Source organism: Carettochelys insculpta, chromosome 26 (genome assembly GCF_033958435.1).
Source record: "Carettochelys insculpta isolate YL-2023 chromosome 26, ASM3395843v1, whole genome shotgun sequence".
Taxonomy (NCBI): Eukaryota; Metazoa; Chordata; order Testudines; family Carettochelyidae; genus Carettochelys; species Carettochelys insculpta.
This window is the reverse complement of record NC_134162.1, coordinates 15,796,103-15,804,424: the sequence shown is the minus strand read 5'-3', so window position 1 is coordinate 15,804,424 and position 8,322 is coordinate 15,796,103.

Sequence of the window (8,322 nt, the reverse complement as noted above, 5' to 3'; positions counted from 1 at the left end):
AGGACAGCCCCGACAGTGGCCTTGCCGACGCCAAACTGCTGTCCCACGGATTGGTAGCTGTCTGGAGTGGCCAGCTTCCAGACAGCGATGCCGACCTGTTTCTCCACAGGGAGGGCACGCCGCATGGCGGTGTCCTGGTGCCTGAGTGCGGGGGTGAGCCACTGGCACAGCTCCATAAGTGTCTGCCGGCTCATCCTGAAGTTCCTGAGCCAGCGGTCGTCGTCCCACTTCTCAAGCACCAACCGCTCCCACCAGTCAGTGCTGGTGGGGTAGCTCCACAGGTGGCGGCGTGTGAGGCGGGGCGCTGCAGAGTTGGGGGTTGAGCCCTGCTGCCCTGGGGGCAGCTCCTCCTCCGGTGCAGCAAGGAGGTGCTCAGCTGCCTCACGCATGGCATGGATCAGGGCGAGCCCTGCTCCTGCCGGGAGGGCTGGGTGGACCTCTGGCTGCTGCTGCTGCTGGGGGTCCATGCCTGCGTTGCCCGGGGTCTGTGTGCCTATGGCTCCTCAGACCGCGTGCTGTGCAGGCTGAGAGTGTCTGGGAGGGGCCCTTTAAGGGAGCAGCTAGCTGTTGCCCCGGAAGTGCTCGTCCGCCCTGTGACTCTGTCTGCAGCTGTGCCTGGCATCCCTATTTCGATGTGTGCTACTTTGGGGTGTAGACGTTCCCTTGCAGCGCCTATTTGGATGTGGTGCTGCGCAACATCAAAGTTGAACATCGACGTTGCCAGCCCTGGAGGACATGTAGACGTTATTCATCGAAATAGCCTATTTCGAGGTCTCCAAATCGAAATAAGCTACTTCGCTGTAGGCTTCACATGTAGACGTAGCTTATGATTTGTTAGGTACTTATCAGGTGCTTGTTTAGTAATCTGTCCAGACATCTTTCCAGGTATAACACTTGGGGCTGTCTGGTCTATAATTCCCCTATCTCCTTGTCCCCTTTTTAAAAGACATTTATATTTGTTCTTCTCCAGTGTCCTAGGACATCATCCATCATAAATTCTCAAAGATGATCACTAAAGTTTCCAAAATTGCTACTGCTACTTCCATGTGTACCCTACGGTGAGCTTTATCAGGCCAACTTGAATACATCTTACAAGTATAAATATTTTTGCATCTTTGCCAGTAATAGGACTTGTTTAATACCTGGATATTTAGCAGCGCAATCCACTTGTTTAGATGTATTTATAAATATATAGATGTTGAGCAATAAAATTCATTGCCCTTTATAAATCTACCATTCAGGCCTCAATTTTATGGGCATCTATGAATACGTTAACTTAATTGTGACTATTCATATGCTTAAAGTTAAGCGCACACACAAATATTTGCACGAAAATGACCTAAAGGCTACCACTTCTTAGAGTCAAAGTTCGGGTACATTAGAGTAATTGTTTAATAACAACATTAGTAACAACTACTGTTCGCAAAGCTTATTCAAAATACACTTTCTCATTTATGTATTTGGAAGTGTGGAGGGGGGGGGTCACAATTTCAGACTGGTGTGACCCACCCCTCTTAATACATTTATTTTTTCTCTTCACTAGAAACTATATTTTCAATACAAACCTTTCTCATGCCATCAAAGGCATTTTAAGTGTACTTGTCCCTTTCTTCAAAGTAATGTTTTGCATTTACAAGCTGACTACATGTAAGTCTCTGCTCAACTCAAGAGATATTGGAATCTAAGTATCTTTAAAATTGTGTTTAAGTGTACATACTGTAGTTCAATTTTCTGTACCGTGAGGGTGTAGTACTGCCATGTTTGCAAAAGTAAAGGGGTGTGACCTTACATTCCTCAAACCCTAAGGTTCCTTTGTATAAAAGGAAACAGGAAAAACAGGTAGCTATAAATTCCAAAAGGTCCATGCAGTGCCACAGAAAACAATGAGTTGTTTGGTTTCATTAACCCACTTAGGAACTCTATGTCCTGATATTCACATAGATTTGCATAACAATTGAGACTCTTAGCAATAATGGCTTTGAACTTTGAATTCTTTCTAAACTACATGTTTAATGTTGGTAAAAGTTTAGAAAATGACTAATCTTTCAGAAACTGTCATAAAGTGCGCTCATAACACACATCTATATAATACCTTGCTGTTAGTGGCCAGAGATTTACAAATGACTGACCTCTTCAGGCCCATATATCCAGGTCATATGGGAACTACTACCAAAAAACAGGGAATCTACAAATAATAAAATAAATAAATAAATAAATAAAGTTGCACTCAGAAGAGCAGCTCCCTGAGGGGAAACAATGGAGTCTAAAAGTTGCATGAACAATTATGGAAACATTAATTGATTACTGGATGATCACATTCATCCACATTCATTTGTGGTGTAATTCCTCCAAGATTAATGGAGTTGCACCGCAGATTGATATATCTTATTATATTCAGTATCATTTAAGGTATATTTGGTTGCCTGTATGAGTTGTCCATAATAGTACCTCAGTCTTTTTCCTCTAAATTAAAATGACTGCTAATGCACACTAGAATGAGCAATCTTGCAGCTGTGAGTATTCTCTTTTACCTGGATACTGCTAGCTAGCTATGTCTGAGGGTTTTTTCTCAGTGTCCTGCTTTCCTGGTTGTGTAGAGGTCTGCAATCACAGATGACTTGCATAACTGCCAAACCCAAATGTTTTTGTAAAATATATGTACAAGACAGCCTCTCCTCCACTAAATCGCGTGTCGACAGAAAAGTTAGTAGATGTAAGAATACACTTGGAGGTTTTTTATTTGCATTCTGGCTTTTGAACCTTTTTAGGCTGCACTACACAACCATGATGCCTAGAAATGTATTCATTAAAAAAATCAACCAACCAACTAACCAAAATACACCTAAAGCTGAGATTCTGGTGAATTCATGTGACTTCAGGGCTTTAAGAAACAAGCAAACAAAAATGGGAGTTGGCTCATGAGATTAAAGTAACTCCCATACCAGATCATTTTAATCAAACTGTAAGAAAGCTGATATACTTTTGTCTTGCTTCCTTGTTTTATAAGGTCCAAGCAAAAATGAGTGGTCCAATTCCTTTGTCCTGGTGGAAAGAGGAAAAAAATTATTGTATCATAATAGAGAAACCAAACAGACCATAGCATAAAAATACGGGGATCATTTTGAGTGAATAAATTCTTGACAAATTAGTCTAATCTGTACCAGTTTCTGTAATCTGGGAACAGATTTGCCATATCAGACACTTGGGCCACATCTACAGTAGCCAGTTCTGTTGGAAAATCAGGCCCCTTTTCAAAAGAAAACACAGAGTGTCCACACACAAAATGCACTCTTTGAATTCAGAATTGAAAGAACACAGCTCTTCTTTCAGAAGCCCTCTTCCACTTCCGCATCAGAAAGAGCACCTTCTTTAGAAAACTTCTTTCCAAAAACAAGCATGTGGACATGCTCTGTGGACCCTTTTTCTGGAAAGAGCAGTCCTCATGGCGATGGATTTTTTGATCCTTGGCCCATTCTTTTTAAAGAGCAGGGGCTGTGTGGACACTGTATCAAAAGAGTGATGGATCTTTTGATCCGCTCTTTTGTGTGTGGACACACTTTCAAAAGGAGATCTTCTAGACCACCACCTTTCAAAAGATTGTTGTAGTAGACGCAGCCTTGGTGAATAAGTCTCTAACAGAAAAAGAAAGAATTCAATGATTTCAGATAGTTGAATTAACAAAACTTTGTTCTGTTCATAGGTACAGATTGAATCTCTCCAATATGAAACTCTCTCATTTGGCAAGATCCGTAATCCGGCATGATTTTAGTTTGCTGGACAGCCACTTATGAGTATGGCCAAGTTTCCCATGGTCCTATAAAGTTTGTTTACAGCCACCAGTCCTGTCTCAGTGTTCTGTGCTGTTGTTTAACTGTAATTTACCCATAAATGCCTTCTAAGTAAGCAATGGAAGTGTTAGAAATGTGCTAGACAATATTGATCTCCCGTGGTCCAGCAAATTCTCTCACCCAAAAATGGTCAGATCCTCAGTATGCTAGACAAGAGAGGTTCAACCTGTACCCATAAGGACCTGTCAACATTTCAGTGTCAACAGTCTTTATTCAAGACCAATGCTCTCAACATACTTCATGCATGCTATCAGAGCTGAATTCAGGAAAGCTGTACTATTGTAATGAAAATGTTGAAGCCTATTCAGAGAACTGTCTGACAACTTTAATTCTAATTTATGCCATGCTGCAATGAGTACATTCACTTTTAGTCCTCTTCCCCTTCTGATTTATTTATTACAGCTTGCAAACATGTAAGTATTTGAGCTCTCCTCTAGATGAGCAGAAGGAATGTGTTCTTTACAACCATCTAAACCTGATGTGCCTGGATGTCAAGCATTATGTATTCACTGAGTGCTAATGTTTGAAATCTCAGAGAGCTAATGCTCCATCAGAGCTGAGAAACGTATCCAGTTCAATGTGCATTACACAGTGGCTGCTGAAATCTATCAGCATTCAGCTCTCACACAAGTCTCACAAAAACAAGACCGCAAGTCTGGACTGGTATCCTAAGTCAGTGGAACTCTTTGGGAGTTGGGAAGTAAAATTTCTTTACAGCACAACTGAGGTTCAAAAGCAATCCAGATATTGGCAGTGTATCATAAGAATTGATTTCTAATAATCAAAGACAAGGTATTTCAGAGAGAAGAAAAAGAGAATATGGGCAATACATTAGGACAAGTCCAAAATAGTTGCATGCAGTGATGTGTCTGGTGCCTACATGGACCATGGTTGTGTCAGTTTCCTGCATTTCCACTCCCTTATCTCTACACAAGCCCTGCAGGAGGACAAATGTAGTTTTAATTTCAAACAGACAGACAGACTCACATGTTTTTAGTTTAGTTAGGAGGGAAGTCGGGACCTCCAGAGGAAATAGCCAAGCAACCCTCAAGTTGCATGTTTCAACAGATTGTCTGAAGCCTGGGTGTTAAGTCTGGATACTTGTGGGGATCAGAATCTAATTAGACCAACAACAGCAGAGAACACAATGCAAAGTGGAAGGAGGTTACCCATATGTGGGCCTATGCATGCAGATTCACGCCATGCTTCCTGCACGATCTACAGGGGCCAATGGACCACTCCCAGCATTGTTAAAGTGTTGTAAGAATGAGTGGTGTGGATAAGCACTAAGGGCAGCTTTACACTTCAAATGGTGTAGTGGCAGAGATTCAATAGTGCAGCTGTAGCACTTGAGTGAACATGCTACTATACCAACAGAAGGTGCTGTCCCACTGGCTCATTTAATCCACCTCCACAAGTGGTAGCAGTAGTAATGTAACCAGGAACAGCCCTGGCTTTGACGCAGTGTTCTCTACACAGGGGTTAGGTCAGTGTAACTAACTTCACATCCCTGAGTGATAGTTATATTAATGTAAGTTTATAGTGCAGGGCTGGCCTATGATGTGAACTGATATCAACAGGAGCCTTTGGGTATGGGGCGAGAAATACACTTTTTCACTTTGAGACATTGTGTCTCAAATGTAGGTTAAAAATTATTCAGTCCCTGGGGAGACCCTAAGGAATCCTAACCAAATGGCTGGTGGAAGGGATGGTTCAAAGACAGACACTTGCTAGTGTATGGCCATAACTTTCTGGGATGGTCTGTGACCATCGTGTGTCCCCAGGATACAGTTACTTCAAGGCAAACTTTTACTTGCAACATAGATTAGCTGACATGGTAAGATGCACTGTCACACAAGAAGATCTTACCAGGGGATTTTAATTAAGCTGTAAGGAAGCTGAGAAAATAAAACCAAGTATTAATAAAGATCTGTGTCAACTTGGGCTGACTAAGCTGCGGTGTTTAGAATCATCACACTGGAACGGAAAAGATATCATAATTTGTTACTGACGAGAAATTATCGCTCCGTTTTAGAAAGAGAAGTGGACGAACTGACATTTATGTTCAAATTCGGAACATTAACACATGGTTTAAATCATGATGGGAACTTTGAGTCACTACAGGGGCTTGTCTGCGTACTTGGCTCAATCTAATTCTTGATCTTCCCCCCCACCCCTCCACTCTCTGATTTGCTCACCTTGATTATCTTTTTCTGATTTGTCCTCCTTGCTTACTGTTTTTGGTTCTCTGTGTCTTAAATATTGAGTCTGTTCTGGTCTGGCTCTGGTCTGAAGAAGTGGGTCTGTCCCACGAAAGCTCACCTAATAAGCCATTTTGCTAGTCTTTAAAGTGCTACTTGACTGCTTTTTGTTCTGATCCTTAGCAACAGAGCAAAAGCTGTGCTAGTCTATATACTATCAAAACAAAAAAGCTCACCTAATACATTATTTTGTTAGTCTTTAAAGTGCTACTTTACTGCTTTTTTACTTCTGATCCTGTTTGCCAATTCCTGTAATGCTCACCCTGAAGAACCAAAGCTTTTTTAAAAATGTAATTGCAACTGGTTGACGTGTGTGTGAAAAAGGCAGTTACTGATGGCTGTAGTTCTCATTCCACCCCAGTTAAAAAGATAAACTAAGATTACTTGTCAAAATGAATGGAGAAGCCCAAGCAAATACGCCTTGGCCATTCATTCTGGGGCACACATTAAAGGTCTGAAATGTGATGAGATGATCTGGTACTTCCTGGAGTTGTTAGATACCAAGCAACGATAAAGGCCCAGTTAGCCAATGACCTCTGAGGTCAAGGTGCCCCAAAACATTGAGTTCTGAAAAACCCAACAAAAATCTGTATGATTGAAGTCTTATCTAAACAACTTCAGTGACCAAAATAAGGGCTTATTACTCTTTACCCTGCCTTTACCCTTGTAAAGCCAGCATAGGGGTGAGAGAGAAAGCTGCATTCTGTTCTTACTGCGTGTCCGCCATCCACCTGAGTGTTTGCTGAGTTCCAGTTGCAGAATATTTTCTTCTGGGGATGATGCACAAACAAGAAAATTCAGCAGCTTGATTTCCAGAGTCTGGAATGAATTTAGGATGCTGGCATTTAGAACAAAACATGCTCTTATTTGTGAGCTGATCTAACCAAGGAATCACTGAAGGCAAAATATTCGCCCCCAAGCAGAGACAATTACAAGCCTTGTATTACTTAACCCTCACTTAAGAGCACAAAACACAGCTTAGGATGTGCACAGGGATTGTGCTACCTCATTGCAACACAGTGAACCTCACTTCATGATTGAAATGTGGAATCCTAGGAAATACCAGTGTTAAACAGACACTCTTCAGAATGTCATACTGGTGGGGTGCAATCTTATACCATCTTTACGCTGGCATTAATGATTGCACGGTTCAACACAGTGGCGAGAATCAGACCCTTCAATGTCAGTTAAACTAAGCATGTTGGGCACAGAGGCATCTCTGCATTTTATGGTTCCTGCGCAACAAGTTTCAGGTACCAAGCCCCTTAGCTTCTTAGCCTTTTTCTAAGCACCTTATCCTTTCATCAATTCCCTGCATATACTCAATTATTTGAAGACCAAACCACTAGAAATGTGCAGGGATTGGCGCCCTGAGTGTTGTCTGACAATTTCAAATACAAGCACAAGGACAATCTATTTAGCAAACATACAGAATTATCTTCTCATTCTGTCTAATGCACTTATGGCTTTATATTAACACCCTCATCATGGAATCGGAGTACTTTGCAGAGTCATAATTAGAATGGATGAACAATATGATTTTCCTCCCTAGTTCATCCAAGACAAAATGAAGTTTTTTTTTTTTTTTTTTTTAAGAGAACTCAAGTTTTATGCATGAAAACAACCTTATAAGTCATCTGTTTCTTCACAGGCTCTGCCACACACTCTATGCAGAGAATCATACTAAATGGTCATGAATACTTTCTCTAGCCTGCTTCTGAATATTTACAGTCAGGATACAGGAGCCTCTAAGGATGTCTTCAGAAAACTAGTCCAAGTTCTAATGCTTAATGAAAGCTTTCCTGATCTCAGCTTGTTAGTTGCCCCTTAAGGAATTTCCTCTCATTTTTTGTGTGTGTCACAACTCATGAAAGCTTATGCCCTAATAAATCTTTTCATCTTTAAAGTGCCACCAGACTCCTTGCTGTTTTTGCTGAAACAGACTAACAAAGCAAAGTCTCTGAAACTGGGCACTTTTCCTGGTTCATCTTTGCCTGCACCATCCTGACCAGGAAGACTGATTTGTCCATCCATACTTACTAGCCAAGATGATCAGGGATGAAACCCCTTTTTCTGGGTGTCCCTAAACCTTTAACTGCCAGAAGCTAGGATTTGACAAAAGGGGATCAATCACTTGTTAAGTTTTTCTGTTCTGCTCAGTCTCCCCGAAGCATCTGGTACCAGCTGCCGTCAGAAGACAGGGTACTGATTAG